The 18,852-nt window shown below is 38.8% G+C and overlaps 1 protein-coding gene across 1 annotated transcript in view; it reads right to left on the reverse strand.

Annotated features, from left to right (window-relative positions):
- Nucleotides 1-18,415, reverse strand: part of LOC145662293 (lipopolysaccharide-induced tumor necrosis factor-alpha factor homolog) — a 60,242-nt gene extending 41,827 nt beyond the window's left edge. Inside the window, exon 1 of the mRNA XM_081727703.1 lies at nucleotides 18,154-18,415. The gene's annotated coding sequence lies outside the window, so the exon portion shown is untranslated. The remainder of the gene's footprint in view (nucleotides 1-18,153) is intronic.
- Nucleotides 18,416-18,852: the final 437 nt, after the last annotated feature.

Genomic DNA, 18,852 nt, shown 5'->3' on the forward strand with positions numbered 1-18,852 from the left:
TTCGTATTATATTAGAACTGTCTCGAAAAACATGTTTATACATGTCTGGCCATACCAGTAAAACTTTATAAATTAAATGTTCAGGCCTGACCATAGAAGAAATTATCATACGCTACAGACCGTTGTCCATAACATTTATAAATGTTATCGTTTTGTTTTTCAGAAAATAATAATAATAATAATAATAATAACTGATTTCTTTGCTGTAAGATAACTACACAATCTACAGGGTTATTACAAATGATTGATCCGATTTCATAAATTCACTGGAGGGCTATTCTCTGGAAACTGGTCCACTCATTAAATTTTCAAAATTAATTTGAAACTATGATGTTTATGTTTTTCTATTAAGAAATAGTGTAACTATATACTGACACACTTAAAATCTTTATGTAAAATATACTTGTTAGGTTTTGACCACATAGACTTTATCTGTTCTACACCATGCTGAATGCTTTTCACAGATCCCAATTTTCAAATAATTTTAAAACTAAATTCTAAATCTGTAATTATATGAACAATAACAGAAAATATAAAGTGGACCTTTGACAAAAAATATGACAATTTTGTTTTAATTAATGATTGATTCTGGTAGGCTGAAATCGTAGTTTTCTCATGTTTTGCTGTACTATGCGTAATAGAAAATATGTATTTTTCGTGTTTCCTTTGTAATTGTAGAAGTATTGAAACTTTTGCACCAAAGTAGAATTATTATTAGCCCGTTAGTGGTGCTTATTAATTTTTTGTATTATTCTCCTTATTTATTTCATGAGGTATAGAAATGTTGTCCCGTGCGTAACGTTACGCACGGGACATTTGCAGATTTATACAAGAAAGTGAATAAAATCAAGTTCTTAAGATTTCAATACGTGTTTATTGTTATTTAGATTAAACAATGAAGAATAAACTTTTATATTAACTCTAAGAAACATGAATTTGCTGAGAGAAACCAAACCAAGCATAACTACCAAAAACGTCTACATAGAAACATTAACCACAAGGCTTAGAAACAAATTATGATAAATCACATTTTTTCTAAGATGGGTATTTAAGCTGGTTTGACAGTCTTGTAGGAGGCAAGGATTCGCTTCAAAACTCTTTAGTTCTTTTCAAAAACGTCTATTGCTTCTGGACATTCATCCTTTATCGGTAAAATAGGTGCTGGAAGTATATTTAAACTTGATCAAATAAGACATAAGATCTGTCGTTTTCATCAAAACAAATGTTTGTACAACTGTTTCCATGCACTTCAGAATTGTTAGTCTAATGTCTCCATCTCCCTCTACATTGGACAGTCTGCAGCAAAAAACCCGCAACATGAGCATGTAAGTTTATTGTAAAAATACGTTAACAGCTCAGGGAATCAACATAACGTCTAAATGACACAAATCACGCCAGGAGAAACCTAGGCGTCCTCCCCTGCACACTTATTTAGAAGCAAAAACATCGTCGTTTCACAAACTTACATGCTCATGTTGCAGGTTTTTTGCTGCGGACTGTACACCACTTTCAGACACATACACATACCGATATTTAATCCTATTTCTGGAAGAACTACAGTCAAATTGCACTAGGAGAAATACACCTGCTCTAATATTGTCCACTCTGAGCTCAAAGGTCGGAGGATTGGAATATCATAATGAACATTGACTTCGAAGTTGTATTTTGAAAATGTCCCTCTGTTCACTTGATGACTATATCGTTCTGTACATTGCACTCTTTTCATTTTCCTTGAAGCAGTCTGACTTGAATTACTTTGTTGTTCTTTACATTTTAGACTATTCATATTATAGAGTTTTTAGATATACTCTGATTTCAAGAATGGTCAAAAGTAGGCAGGAGGTAAGCCTTGACAACAATCGACATCCAGTGCTTTGGAGGGAAGTCGGAAGTGTTAGGAACCGGCAGCTCATGTTCTTTTGTGTTCGGAATAACGTATGATGCGATATATTTCGTCATGGTATATTTCACGTTTTGTTCACTTATAAGTGTGAAAGAAAACATCGCAGCATGCGTGTTTTCGAGTACGAGAGGCCGTGCACTTGACGATCCTTAACACTTCCGACATCGCGCCAAAGGATTCCTTGTTCACTGCTGTCAAGGTTTATCGTTTACCTACTTTGGACCAATCATAAAGTCAGAGTACAGGGGGCGCGGTGGCTCAGTGCTAGAGCGTTCACCTCTGGCGCTTGGGGTCCCGGGTTCGATCCCAGCTCCCGCCAAGTGAACTTTGTGGTGGACAAACACCGTGCTCGTGGGTTTTCTCGGGGTTCTCCCACTTTCTTCATTCCACCATTTCACTCATCTCTCATTATCATCGTCTGCTTTAGCCTAACCGGCATAACCGTGGGACGTAAGACTCACAGATTTCATTTCATTTCATTTCATAAAGTCAGAGCATATCTCAAAATTCAGATGATGGCATGTCTGGCAATTTCACCCTGCAGGGAATAATCTGTACATTCATTGAACACTAATGAAATATACATTTTTGGATTGTGTATGCGCAACTTCCTTTACGCTGATAAGGACCACCATTCGATTTCTCGAATTCGAGATACGGCCTCTTGAAATTTGACTTTTTCGCGATTTTGTACAGCCCTAGCTCTGAAACTATGCACTTTTCCCCACATGTCCATAGGAACTTTTTGACTATATATAAAATAAAGCTCTTGCTTGTTGAAACAAGAGTTTTCGAAACAAAAGAATTACAAGAAAAAAGTAACATTTCTCGAAGATTACAACGAAGGTAAAAAGCACATCATTTACGAACAACGAAAGTAATAACTTTATGATGAAAGTGCTTTGTTTTCAAATACCTATTTGCAGCGACGATAACAATAGCTTACGTGTAGTTTTAAAAGTGGTCTATAATTATTCGAACGAAGTATAAACAACAGATTATCATATTGAATAGTGATTAAAAGATACGAAATAAAACTCGAAGAATATAAGTATTTAAAATTGCCTTAAGACTGATTCACTTGTAGCATAATCAGGAAAGTTCATTTACCATTATTAATGTGTTTAATGAATCGTGATAGAACATGAGCAGTATTCATTAAGCGTCTAATTATGTTTCGCAGTGAGATTGTTTAAAAGAAGCGTTTATCTGCAGCCAGAAGTACTATTGTTTTTAACGAGTTTTCTTTCCTTTTTTTTTTTCCATAGGAGATAAGGAACGATATTTTATTATTGTTCGGAATCTAAATAATGTCTATTTTCAGCATCACGGTTTGTGTGGTTTATTGACTACATCTTTGATAAATAAAAACATCGTCGTCACCAAATATACGAGGATATATCAAAGAGTTCGTGCAATCACCCAGAAGGCCTCCCGGACATGCCTCTTACAGTTAGGTCCTTGTATGTTAACCATGAAAATTCTGGACCCCTTAGAATTATTTCTTTCTGTTTTCGCTGGTAAATCATTGAAGGTGCGATGATTAACAAGTCTGAAGTACGGAGCGGAATTAAGTTCCTCCATCTGCAGGCAAATCAGTAAAGCAGATCTACGAAGAGATGAAAGAAATCTCTGAGGGATGAAAGCCCATCCTATGAGATTGTATCCAAGTTGAAACGGCAATTCCAAATTGGACACATGAGCAGCGCGAATGCATGTAGATCTGGAACATAATTTTTCACTGATAATGCCGCATTCTTGGAGAAACGTAAGGTCATAATGAAAGAGAGGAGGATAACTATTGGAAGTGTTATGTGTACAATAGGTATGAGCAGGCCCGTATTTATATATTGTGCGCCCCTGTGCTCTAAATAATTTGCCGTCCCCCGCACAAATTTTGCCTCCCCCTCCGGAAAACGACCAATATTAGAGTTGAATTCATAGTTTTTGGGATCGCTGAGATGAATAGTAACAGTTTTAATCCAATTCAGCTTTAAGGTCATACGCCACTCTCCAGGGAGGGGACGAGATTTTAAAAGTAATCGAAAATGACAGATATTAGTGTTGAATTCATAGTTTTCGAGGTCGCTGAGTTTAACGGTATCAGTTTTCATGATGTTCAAGCTCATCCTCACCCCTTTGGGTGGGAGTGGGAGAGAATGACTTTTTAAAAATAATCAGATAAGCTAGCTAATTAGTAACTACTGTAATTAGAGCGAATTAAAACACATTAACATATTTTCTCCAGCTTGCGCGGGACTCTAAGGGTTTCTAGTTTTAAATGTTACTTTATTGTGAATCTTAAAAAAAATCCTGAGGACCGCGGTGGCTCAGTGGTAGAGCGTTCACTTCTGGTGCCTATAGGGTCCTTGGTTCGATCCCACCTCGAGCCAAGTGGGCTTCGTGGTGGACAAGCACGGTGTGCGTGGGTTTTCTAGGGGTTCTCCCGTTTCCTCCCACTTTCTTCATTCCACCATTCATTCATCCTCATCATCACAGTCTTCTTTACCCTCACCGGCATAATCGTAGGGCGTAAATCTTAAAGATTTCATTTCGTTTAATTTTTAAAATCTCCAAAATTTTGCCGCCCTCCTAAATACTGCTGCCCTGTGCTCGAGCACAGAATAGCACTTACTTAAATACGGGCCTGGGTATGAGTTATGGGTTCGCCTGGAATATCATTCAGAAAAAAATGTCAGCAGGTAGGTACCACGACTCCTCACACCTTTCCAGAAGAAAAGTCGCGAGGACGCTACTAGAAAAATGTTGGATCGCTGTGAGGTGGACTAAGGGGACCTTTCAGGCAGACTAGTGAAAATAGTTGAAAATTGGGTTTATCTTTGTGACCCAGGAACAAAGGAAATGAGCAAACAATGGAAACACCCCTCCTCCTCGCCCCTAAAAAAGCAAGGGTGAAGAATTCTACCACCAAGGTGATGCTTTCCGTTTACTGGAACTGTAAAGGGGTCATCATGACAGATTATCTACCATGGGGGGAAAACTATTCCCATCTGCTAAGTTACGATAGGAATTGAAGAAGAAACATCGTGGATCGGTCACAAAAGGGATGCTGGATGATGATTATGATTTGGAGTTTAACGTCCTGTTCAGCAGCAAGGCTATATGAGATGTGGACCTACTGATTAATGAGGAATCCGAACCACATGAGAAAAGTGATGCTGGAGCTAGTGTTGTCAGATAGCTGGTGCTGGTGTTTTCAGTTCATACAGTCCATGCATGCATGATGAATTAGGATATGAAATATTGTTCGACTCCCACATTCACCGGACCTAGCACGAAGTGACTTCTGTTCCCCAAAATGAAGCGTTCACTCAGAGGACATAATTTGGCACTAGAGACGTCACTTCTGAAGTCGAGTTGTGGTTTCAAAGCCAAACAACAGACTTTTGCAAGAGGGAGTTACGAAAAGCGAAGAATCGCTGGTAAAATGTGTCACTAGGCACGATCACTGCTTAGAGAAGGACTAATACCACCATGGTGTCAGAGTTCTTCAGAGTAGGTTTCTTCTAGACCACCGCACTAACTTTTTGATACCTCCTCGTACCAGAATTAGTTTACTCACTTTCTTCCACACACTTCTGCGTGAGTGTAAAATCAAATAGAGGAAAACAAATAAATCTGCAAATCTGAAACGTTATGGTACACGAGAACCATGGCACTTACTAACGCAAATCCAGGGGAAAGTGTGAATTGTTCGCACTGTTGAATGAATTCATTATATACACTTATCTCTCGGTTTTATGGACCACGATTTAACAGATTTGGGAGCAACGTATAAGATCTAGAGTAGAAAATTCAGTTTCCAAGTTCCAATTTAAATTAACATGCTGAATTTAATAAATTACATATTGTACCAGTATTTTACACCAACAGCGTAATTTGAGATTTTTGATCAAGATCATTTGAGCAAGATCCTCCAATGCGAGTGAAATTTCACGTTGTTACATGCTTCTATTTTATGGGAGTATACTTATATTAACGAAATATAAACTTCTGCTGGCAGGAAATGCACGCTTATTGCCTTAGGAAGTGTTTCTTAAGGGAAAAGTTGTACTAATGGGTGCAGAGTGACTTTAGGAGGGGCTGGGTATAAATACAGCGTGTGGGCATACGACAAAACTACAGTACATAAAATACGAACCAACCTGTGCTTGGTGGCTATTAAAACGCATAAATGCTATCTAACCGAATCAGAGCAGATGAGGGGGGTCGCGCAGGGGTGCGTCCGTAGGGAACAGACGCGTCAGCGATAGTGAGTACACACATAAACAAGAATAGTGGGAAAATACACCACATGGCATAAAAATACAGGTCTTGCGTGTGGCAAAGCTTTGCGACATTTTTGTGATCACTTGGTACACTGCTTTCAACATAGCAGTTGCAACACATCCTGTTTTTCTTACAAAGTGCTACGTGGTAAAAAGCACACATTGCATTTCATATTTCTACCTTATTGTATATGCGAGAGGTACGGTCCTGATATGTTTATTTTATTTTATTTTATTTATTTATTTATTTATTTATTTATTTATTTAACAACCACCAGATACAGCTCAGAGGCCATTTTACACTGGATATCTAACAACAACAACAACAACAACAACAACAATGGAAAGGATTTGGGAAGGCATCGGCCAGGGCCTGTTTAGTAGGTACCATCCCGGCATTTGCCGGAAACCCATACCCAGGAAACCCTGGTAAACCCCAGTCAGGATGGTCGGCAGCGGGAATCGAATCCACGACCTCCCGAATGCGAAGCCAACGCTCTACCACTTGAGCTACTTCGCTCGGTTTAGCTATACTTTTTTTTGTGTGTGAAATCAAGTAACATATTCCTTCCTTAGATTTTACAAATTTATGCTCCCATAAAATGGGATAGCACCTTATATTATTCCATTGGTTTAAATATGTATAAATTTCAAATTCAACAAAATGGCATTTGTCCTTCCCTGGTGTCCCAAATTACGCCTCTGTTTTACACTTCCAAAGTGGGTGGTGTGTTTTATTAAAAATATATAGTGCTGTTTCTTGTGGATATTGGTCACTCTACAGAGCTAAGTGGGAAATTATGAATAATTCAGAACGTCGGATCACTATTACACCCTTTTAATTTGTGAAAACCAGGGACGAGTATACTAGACTCACACCCTTGCCGATATAGCTTATATCCTTGTTGGTAAGACAATCACAAATTGCAAAATATCCCCCTGACTTAAATTTCGACGCCACTGTATCCAACTATACAAGTTGATATGTGACTCTAGATCTTCAGCCTCCTTGTGGCTATAGGGTAAAAATATGTTCCTTTGCCGCACAAGACCAAGTTCGATTCTTGATAGGAGCTCACATTGGTCGAATCCTGTATTAATTTGAAGGCTCATGTCTCATATTGTCTTGGTGCTGAACGTAATGTTAAAACTCCAAATCTACCTACTTAGCAACCTATCTTAGATCTATCCTCATTTCCTTAAATAAAAATAAAGTGACGAAAGTAAACAATTGTTATCTATGTTTGTTTTTTACTGATTTTATTTTTATTTAAATGGAATTTTGCACTTTTATGTTAGAAGTTTTGTCCTTATGCTAAAGGAGACGGAATAATGAAAATAAATGATTATGAAATACGAGGGCTATCCAGAAAGTAGATTACGTTTTCGTCTGTGTCCGCTGGGGCGGGGCTAGCGCGGCCATCTTGGGGTCAGAGCGTTGCGCAGCTCAGTCGGCATCTAGCCGTGCTAGTGAGAGGTTCGTGCTGTGCTCCGTTAAGATACTGTGACGGTTTGAAATGTCTGCGTTAATTGAAAATCCCGCGAGCTGCGAGGTGCGTGCAGTAATAAGGTTTCTGACAGCAAAAAACTGTAAACCGATAGAAATCTATCGGCAGCTGTGTGAAGTGTATGGGGACAACATTATCACTGAAGGTGGAGTGCGACAGTGGGTCATAAGATTTAAAAATGGCCGAACCAATGTTCACGACGAAGATCGAAGTGGGAGACCCAGCAAAGTGACTGCCGAACTTGTCGAAAAAGTCGATGTTAAAGTCCGTGAAAATCGAAAGTTCACAATAACGGAACTTTCTTTGAGTTTTCCACAAATTTCGCGAAGTTTGTTGCACGAAATCATCAGCGAAAAGCTTGGTTACCACAAGTTTTGTGCAAGATGGATTCCAAAAATCTTGACAGAGGACCACAAAAATCAGCGAATGGCTGCAGCGTTGCACTTTTTGGACGCCTACAATAAGGATGGTGACTCTTTACTCGATCGCATCGTTACTGGTGACGAAACATGGGTGAAACACGTGAACTGTGAAACGAAATTGCAATCAATGCAGTGGGGGCACACAGGTTCTCCCCAAAAACCCAAGAAATGCATGCAAACAATGTCGGCAAGGAAGATGATGGCGACTGTTTTTTGGGACAGAAAAGGTGTGATTTTGGTGGACTTCCTGGAAAGAGGCACTACAATAAACGCTCAAAGGTATTGCCAAACTCTGCAAAACCTCAGAAGAGCAATTCAAAACAAGCGCAGAGGAATGTTGAGCTCTAAGATCTTGTTGATTCACGACAACGCCCGGCCCCACACGGCAAATGTCACGCGTGAAGTTCTTGAATCTTTTCAGTGGGAGTTGTTTCCTCATCCGCCGTACAGTCCCGACCTGGCACCGAGCGACTTCCACCTATTCCCAGCAATGAAGAAGTGGCTGGCTATGCAACGTTTTGATGACGACGAACAGCTGCAAGAAGAGGTAACGAAGTGGTTGAAGTCGCAGGCGGCCGAATTTTTCGACGAAGGAATTTCCAAGCTCGTACATCGCTACGATAAATGCCTTAATTTGAATGGTGACTATGTCGAAAAGTAGTATTTGTGTGTGGCTTTCATCTGTATATAATAAAATTTGTTTCCTATACTTTGTTGATTTTTTATTCCAAAACGTAATCTACTTTCTGGATAGCCCTCGTATATTTGGTGGTATAAAAATGTGGAAGGAAATTGAAAAAATCATGAAACTCACGGCCACAATGTTGTTAATCACAAATAGGGGATTAGCTATCTTTCCCTAGCCCCATCCCCCATATTTTTTTATTCGTTACATGTAGTTTGGAAGCTAGAATGAAGAACATCTGATACTTTCGTGCCACTCAGAGCCGTAATTAGAGATTTCGGCGCCTGGGGCGAAGTAGAACTCGACGCACCCCTACACTCACCAAGCCTTTTTTTCTTTTTACATATACGAGAAACAGCTTTTGTTGTTATGCTACACCGAATTTTTATCAAGCTGCTTGGACAGATCATTGCAACAACCAAAAGCGATCATTATGTATTCTTTTATAAATAAGAACTGTTTTCAAGAGGTTTATTCTGGATTTTTTGTTAAACTTGACAAAACTATCTTCAGTTGTATACAAATCCACTTTGAGAACAGTTATGGAAATTTACAATATTTCATACTATCGATAAGGAATGAAATTTCAGTTAGAAACCACGTGTTTTTAAAATGTTGGAAATGGGAAACAGTATTAATTTCCAGTAATAATTGTAAACTTTTGGAATTTTATTCTGTATGTAACCACACAAATAACATTTTTAGCGCCGGTCAGGGCGATATAGCGTGAAAAACTTGACGAAATAGAAGCAAATGATGGCGCCTTACTGGCAGCTGCCAAACTAATTTTGAGCGCGACGCCATTGTAGGAGTGATAGGTATTAAATGAACACATGTTTTTTTTTTGTTTTTTGCCGCGTTTGATGTAATATTAGGCAAAATATTCGACACTGTAAATACTATTCCATTTGATAATATTATTAAGTGACTTTTTAGGTAGACACTATGCTTACGTAGTTCTAAAGTAATCTATAAATTAATGCATTCATTTGTTTGTTTGTTTGTTGATGTTGACCGTGTTTTACTCAAAACATGCGTTTTGGGTAGCCCTGGTCAAACGCATGGGGTAATGGCAGTCAGTGACCGGGGCTCCCCGAGGTAATAGTTAAGAACAGCTACTTCTCATCTCCCGTGCACGAGGATACATCTTACTGTTGCACTACCTAAACACCCTAAGTACAAGGGCAAGAACTCAGTCTATTACCTACTTTTTAACATCCTAGATCAGCGTTTCCCAACCTTTTTCAACTTGCGGCACACTATGGGTGTAACTTGAATTCTCACGGCACACTATGGGTGTAACTTGAATTCTCGCGGCACACTCATAGTTATTATTCTTTGTAAATATATATAATACCGTGGCATTTTTTTCTGTGATTACTGATCTTACAGAGAAGAAAGCTCAATCGCTGGTTCTTCCCCGTGGTAAATAATTATGCTTATTTTTCATTCTAGTTTAAAAATAGAAAACAATTATAATGAAATATTGGACTCAGGTTTTTAAAACTAAGCTTTCTTTTTCGAAAACTGTATCCAACCTTTCACTAAGAAGAAAGATCACTAAATAACGAACGAACAAACAAATCTCTTTTAGTTTTAAAACACAAATATAGGTAATTTGTATGCATGTTTGCTTTGTCGAAAGGATTGAATGATATTTTAAAATTTCAAGTTACGAAATAGTCTGCAGCAATAAAGAAACAATAATAGTCGTAACAATGATAACAAATATTTTTTCAACATTAAAAATGTACAGAAAAGTAACACGGTATGAAACTTAAAGTTGTAGATTCATAGTAGAGGTTCATAATAATGTGAAATACAAATATACATTTTTCCTTTGTCTTGCAATTTGATTGCTATAGAATTAATAATTTGTTTCGATTTCCTCGCGGCACACCAGCGGCCCATTCACGGCACACCAGTGTGCCGCGGCACACCGGTTGGGAAACACTGTCCTAGATAGTCAATGAATAATTCCTGAAAGTATGGCGTTTCTCGTCCTTCCCTAAATGGGAAGTACGGTTCCTTAACTATAACCCTAAAGTTAATGAATAAATTTGAGATCTTAATGGTGTTGAAGTTTTATATATATATACAGGGTGTTTAATAAGTAATGGTCATAAATTAAACCGTAGATAGTACATGCCAAAACTAACAAAAAAGTCTTAGTAAACATGTGTCCGCAAACGCTTCGTAACGGAGATAAGGGCTGTCAAAAGTTTGGGAAAATGAAGTTTAGAGACGAATATCTCAAAAAGTATGAATCGGACAGAGGGCGGTCCAATGAATGACTATCGAAGTCAGACATGCGCTATGCAGAAATGCATGGTTGATAACTCTGCAATGCGCGCGCAAGGGATTCACCAAAGAAACGGAAGGAATCCCGGAAAATTGTCTAAGGAAAGGGGGCTCGAGATGAACATCAAAGGCGAGTCTATCCACCAGTAATTCATACGTCGTGGTACCAGTTCGAAAGCTCGAAAAGATACAAAATGGCGGACAATGTTTACGTGCCGTGTGTGGTTGCATAACCAGCAGGAAATGACAGAGGTAATCGAAGTGTGGTGATGTACGTTCAAAATTGCTCCAGGAAGAATTCCGACAACTAATGCATACGTACAAGTGTGGCAGCACTTAGGTAAATCAAACGGTATGCGAGGCACTGATGAAGCATTATGTGCTAAGCAGTTAACGTAACGAATATCCGCAAACTGTATTGCAATGGGAAAACATGACAACATTCGAGTATGTGGGAGGCGAATCTGAAACATTCCGCATGTTGAACGTGTAAATGTATTACAACAAGCAAAAAATGATGGACATGTAGTGTTTCTCCATATCAACTAACAGAAATCGTCATGTTGGTAATGTGTACAGCATTAATCATAAGGTAAACAGTAAATACCCAGATGTGTAACCACAGAAGAGATGCATGAGAAATTAACGTACCTCTATCATTAAAGTAAATGTTGGAAGTGTCATCCATTCATGCGAATGCATGCTCGTACTCGTTTTCGCAAAGATCCACGTACTCGTGATAAGATGTCGGCATCCTGTTGAATATGTCCGCACCATTGTTCCACCCTTTCTCGAAAATCTGAGATCAGAACCACTGCATTCAGTGGGCACTTCAGCGGATTTGAACCCGTAACATCATGCACCCAAGGTGAGCTCAACGTCTGTTGCAACCCCGATTCAGTATTTCCAGCTGGCTTGCATGTTCTACCAGTGTTCCTTTCGGCCATTCCATTCATTTTCGCGCATCGTTTGTTTTACCTTGGTATTGGTACAGTAAAGGACTACTCTGTACATGTGCATTCGTCTTAGGAATGTGCTCTGAAGTAGTTTAGAACATGCACCACCCCCTTTCTTCGATTACCTCTCTCATTTCCTGTTGGTTATCCAACCACACACGGCACGTAAACATTGTCCGCCATTTTGTATCTTTTCGAGCTTTCGTACTGGTACCACGACGTATGAATTACTGGTGGATAGACTCGCCCTCGATGTTCATCTCGAGCCCCCTTTCCTTAGACAATTTTCCGGGAATCCCTCCGTTTGTTTGGGGAATCCCTTGCGCGCACATTGCAGAGTTATCAACCATGCATTTCTGCATAGCGCATGTCTGACTTCGATAGTCATTCATTGGACCGCCCTCTGTCCGATTCATACTTTTTGAGATATTCGTCTCTAAACTTCATTTTCCCAAACTTTTGACAGCCCCTATCTCCGTTACGAAGCGTTTGCGGACACATGTTTACTAAGACTTTTTTGTTAGTTTTGGCATGTACTATCTACGGTTTAATTTATGACCATTACTTATTAAACACCCTATATATATATGTAAAGCATGTGGAAATTCCTGACTGACATTACCCAACCGTGTGGGTAATAACGGTCAATTGAGTATGTTCATATTTTAGTTTTTAGTTTGGTAATGAAATAAGATATGTATTTTGAAATTGGTCACAAACTAGACAGAATTACCTATAGGATCGACTTATCAGGGAAACTTTTCGTGCTTTACGAGCTAGATTATAACGATTTTTGCTTAGGTGACCGCCATTCCCCCATTCTCCCCTATAGTTTGGCTACTACATGTGTTTGAAATTATAATAATTACTTAATTTCTTAATGAATGAAGGTTCTATTCTGAATTTAAGGTTACTTATTATAATTTAACATATTAAAATACACTAACACACAATTTTATATATATATACGGTAAAAGTGAGGGGGAACGCGGGGGGACACCGTTATCCAATTCCAAAAATATGTACGGCGTCTCCCCAGTTCCTAAAAAATTACAATGGGCAAAGATAGGCAGGGGGACGGTGTGACGTCATGCTGTTACCTATCGTCCCCCTACCTTTGCAGACCTACTTTTACCCCTTTTATATATATATCATTTCTCTAATTTTCATAACTTCGTTTCACCGTCGTGATTAATCCGATTAGGTAGAAAAGTGGGATTAACTAACCAAACTCAAACACGTATTTCAGACTTTGACAGTTTTTGATTTTGAAAACGCTCCTGCGTACACTGTAAGTCATTAGTCGATACCATACATATCACATAGTCATTAACAAATCATTTGATTCTTATTGAAACGTTGGGTTGCGAGCGGAGTAATAAGCAAGATTTATTTCTCTGCAAACCGACAACAATGTTGATTTAATAGGGCGCCAATACTTTTTCGGGGCGAAGCGTCACGTTTACTCATTTCCAACACTTTTTGTTTCTTCTTGCTTCTTGGGGGACCTCTTGCTATCAGCGCCCGGGGCGACGTCCCAACTCGCTCCCCCCCTAGCTAGGCGCTGTATTGTGTATTCATCTTTTGATGTTACTTGTCAATGTATAGAAAGTGCAAACAAAATGTTATGATTTATTCTAATAATTTCCTCAATATATATTTTCTCATGGGCGTCTCTGGAATGTTAAAATTGGGGGGTGGGACGACTAGAATGCTAGTATATCCCAACCAAAGTTATGTCAAAATTATGATTAAACTGGAATCTACTTTACTAATGGCATCCGCTCTTTCTACCTTTAGCAACACAATTTATCATAATTTTCTTCCATCACTGGTAGATTCCAGTGAACTTGCCGAAAAAAAGTTTATATATAATATGATTCTTAGGTAATTTCTACACCTTGACATTCCAGGGTGTCAACTGAGTGTTCTTAAACGCATTTACAACAGTGTAGTTCTGTAGTCCTCATGTATTTCGATTTTTTAGCTAACAAATCTTAACTCTTTGAAAGAAGTCTTACGACATTTGATTAGATTTCGAATTTTTGATTTTCATTCTTCTGTATTCTTGATAAACTCAAAAGATATTATCTACCTTTTTGTTCTTCATTTCGCTGTATGTTTTTGAACTTGTCCAATAAACCATCCTCGATTACTTTGTTTTCCGTGTTATGCCTCTTTCACATTATCCGGCGATTTGCCGGATCCGGTTCCGGCTGTTTGCCGGATCCGGTTTCGGCCCCTTTCATATTATCCGGCGTTTTGCCGTGGATGAAAAATATGCGAGCAGGGTTGCTGTGCAACTGAAGAAACAAAACTCAGTGACTCTTGTCGTGTTGTGGTGGTTGCAATGGACAGACGCAAAATATGTTTTCTACTCGCCTTGTTAAGACAAAGGCAGAAAAAAAAAGTCAGAGACACATATGGGTTCACCCTTTTTTAGAGAAGCGGTATCTTGAAGGAGATTTTTCTATACTGTTTCCACAATTAAGGGAAGACGAAGGAAAATTCTTTAACTACTTTTGTATGTCTATCGCATCTTTTGATGAGTTGTTGGATCGCGTACGGACCCAGCTGCAGAGGCAGAGTTCAAAATTTAGGAACTGTATTCAACCTCCAGCAATGTTGGCTGTAACAGTTCTCTCCTTCTCTCTCTCTGTATATATGTATACAATACGCTACAAAAACGTAATTGAAAGTGTCATATGTAACTAACAATAATTTTACTTTTAGTACGATATTAGCCTACCGTGAAACTTTTAGGGGGCCAGCCAAAGTTTAGGGGGCCTGGCCCCCCTAGCCCTCCGTGGATACGGGCCTGTTTGTTACCGAATGAGAGAACATGCCACACACAGAAAAGATGTGCACTTTTTATTTGAGAAGCGGTATTTTGGAAGACATTTTTCTATACTGTTTCCGCAATTGATAATCTTGGGCAAAATAGCGGCCCGGTTCTGGATATTTAAAATACCGTTCCGGTATTCAACTGTTGTGAATGAGAAACCAGGCTCAAGTCCTCTCGGGATAGTCAACCGTTGAGGTCTATCCGAGAATCTCAAGCCAACATTCAGCCACTGACCCGAAGACTGGTCTGTAGGCATTATTATTATTATTACTAGCTGTTATGCCGGTTCTTCGCACGGGTCAGATAAAATATCAATGTAAACAAACTGAACAATGAGAGAAGAATTAAGAAACATTTCTAAAATTAGATACATTTTGTGTGAATATATATCCAACAACGTACATGTTTTCATTGGGAAGGCCGATGGGGGCTGAATTTGAACGTAAACACTATCGGGAGTATCAATATGCATCTGAGCGACCTCGATAAATATGAATTCGACACAAATATTGGTCATTTTCTACTACTTTTACATGTCCCGGTAAACGCCCCCTGAGACCCCTCCCTGGTTCGAATTGTGAAAAAATCGCCTCTGGTCTTCAGCCGATACCGCAAAAACTATGAATGTGATACTAACATCTGTCATTTTCTACTACTTTTACATGGAAAGTAAACGCCTCTGTGATCCTCTGGTTCCAATTTTGAAAAAACAACGCCTCTGGATCCCAGTCGACGGGGGCTGTATTTGGAAGTCAACGCGGTTATAGTTAAGGAGCCGTACTTCCCATTTAGGGAAGGACGAGAAACGTCATACCTTCAGGAATTATTCAATGACTATCTAGGATGTTAAAAAGTAGGTAATAGACAGAGTTCTTGCCCTTGTACTTAGGGTGTTTAGGTAGTGCAACAGTAAGATGTATCCTCGTGTACGGGAGATGAGAAGTAGCTGTTCTTAACTATTACCGTCAACGCCTTGGGAATATCACCATTCATCTCAGCGACAGCGAAAACTATTGATTTGACACTAATATTGGTCATTTTCGATTATTTTTACATGTCTCGCAATTCTCCAGCCCGGTGACTCCCGGCCCGCATATAATGGTGGCTGAATTTGAAAATCATCCTAATGAATGTATCACCATTTATCTCAGACCGCGAAAACTGTGAATTTCACACTAATATCGGTCATTGTGGATTATTTTTTACATGTCTCGATGATCTCCTGGCCCAAGTTCCTTAGCTTATGGGGACTAACTGTGAAAGTAAACGCTATCTTGAGTTTCACCATTAAGCTCAGTGACCCCGAAAGCTATGGATTTGACATTAATATCGGTCATTTTCGATTATTTTTACATGTCTCGAAATTCCTTCCCCCACCCCTCTGGTGATCCCCGACCCGCATACAAATGGTGGCTGAAGTCATCGCTAATGGTAGTGTTACCATTGATCTCAGCGACCGCGAAATCTATGGATTTGACACTAATATCTGTCATTTTCTACTACTTTTAGATGTCCTGGTAAACGCCCCCATGAGACCTCTGGTTCGAATTTTGAAAAACACGCATCGGTTTGATCTGGAGCCTGGACCAGGGTACCCGTGACCAAATTTTGGTAACTTTCGGTCCACTCGTATGGTCCCTAGGCTGCACAAAGACAGACAGATGCATAAACTCTTTATTTTATTTATATTAGATTATTATTATTATTATTATTATTATTATTATTATTATTATTATTATTATTATTATTATTATTATACTATTTCGGGTTTATTCTTTTGTTTTAAGCGTTCCGACTATTGACTCAAGTCTCTTTAAAGCACTGCTCTGGTCTCTGAATTCAGAGGACTATTCAAGAAATTACAGCCAGATAATTATAAAATATATAAAGTACGGTATATTTATCAAATATCACATCATGAATTCTCTCTTGCTTTGCGTAGCAAAATAGTACATAAATATATAGCAAAAGACTGTATTGCTGAAATATTTGATAGTGTATATTTCAATTTTGGGTCACCACAAATTTATAGAAGGTCATTTGTCCAGTGCTACACGGACATCTCCCAATCTTCTATTACATAGAAAAATAATAATTTATATTGATTTCGACACTTCGGTAGTATTGGTCGTTTTCAATTAATTTTACATGTCATCTTTCCCCATATATTGTATATACAGGTTTGGTTAATTACTCCAGATGTACTTGGCTAGAACATAACCACATACACAAACACACTCCACATAACACACAAAACCACACGCTCCCATATTATAGCAGCCACTTTCTGCTCTTTCCTCCCCCAAAACCCATCCGGTAGTTTGCCGCGTATATGTGAAGAGCGTCATTGCTTGTAATGTTCCGCTTGACTATCCACGGCGATTTGCCGCGCCGGATTCTAGCAGGGAGATCCGGCTGTTTTTGCTCGCCGGATGAATGTCCGGTGACCACCGCACATATGTGAAGAGCTTCATTGCTTGCAATGTCTTTCTACCTCGTCCGGCAATTCGCCGGAACCGGATCCGGCAAATCGCCGGATAATGTGAAAGGGACATTACTGTCTAAAATGTACGTATAGTTTATTCTTGCTGTCATCCGGCTCCTCAATGTATTCTTTCTATTTTTCTCAAACTCAATTCGCTCATTAAACACTCATTTCTATCTTTAGTTTCTATATTGTTATAGTAATTGTCCCTTGCTACCCTTCTACAGTATCTATCTTTTAAAATTCTTCTTGCCACCTTCGCTTCTATAGTATATTTCCCTGTCTTTGTGGATTTCCCTTCTTAATTCGCAGATAAACTTTCCATACATCCTTTCCTTCCCTTCTCCAGTCTCCCTTTGTCATGGAAACCAATTGTTAATGAAAAAAAAATGTGCCTACAGCCGAGACCACTTTGACGAACCAAGAAGCGTAACTTTAAAAAAATCCTTCTTTGAAAGTGCAACACGTCAGGCGGACATTCTAATCACATTAACCTTATGTTTACGAACAGACATAACTTTAATTTGTTCTGCCTATGTTTTTACTTCTTCCATATAGGCCTAGATATAAATACTTCCAGCATTGAACCATTTATCTCGTACTCAAAATATTTGGGGGACGCGTCTCCCTGTCCCCCTGCCAGAGACGCTCGTGTATTTTCTTAACAATGGATCATTGCATATTGATCTATCGGTGACATTGAGACAAACTATTAAAGCTCAAAGTTCATATTAAAAAAAAATGAAGAAAGAAACTTACCATGTTTCGAATGAATTCATGAGACGTTTGGTACAGGAACACACTTCCATAAAACACAGTTTAGCTACGTTTTGTCTGCAAACGAGCCAGCTTTAATCGAATTGCAACACAAGAAACGTCATTTTTTACGCGTACCACATAACAAGTAGGCGAGAAGTGTTAAAATGTTCCCCCTTCTGTATAACCAACGTGCTTCGAGTGTTCAGCTCCTGTGCACAATAGATGGCGCGGGAGAAGGGGAGGAAAATACACACGGTTGTCCTTCAAAGCTGTTAAGCATGTTGATTACAACTTTAAACGTCGTTAAAAAATTCTCACGAAACAGGAAATGTGCTTTCAAATAAAGTTATATAAATGGAGCGCTTACTTATTAATAATTTCCATGCACAGATTCAGATTTTAAATTTGCTACGTGTAGCGTAAGGAAGATATTTATACGTAGTTTATGTCATGATTAATACAAGCCGTGATTATGTTCAAATTTCTGACTTTGAAGGATAGTCGGGTGAATCGAGTGGCTGCGCTCAGGAGCAAAATTTCAAGAATTGATTGATTTTTTTTTTAAGTTAGCGTTCCTTTCAGCAGAGAGGCTATATGAGTTTGTTGACCTACAGCTTAACGAAAATTGAAACGCGTAGTTCTGTCGACTGAGGTAATTCAGAATTTATCATATTTGAAAACAAATTACACAAGCAAGTA

Source organism: Thermobia domestica, chromosome 10 (genome assembly GCF_964235325.1).
Source record: "Thermobia domestica chromosome 10, izTheDome1.hap1.1, whole genome shotgun sequence".
In the NCBI taxonomy this organism is placed as follows: Eukaryota; Metazoa; Arthropoda; class Insecta; order Zygentoma; family Lepismatidae; genus Thermobia; species Thermobia domestica.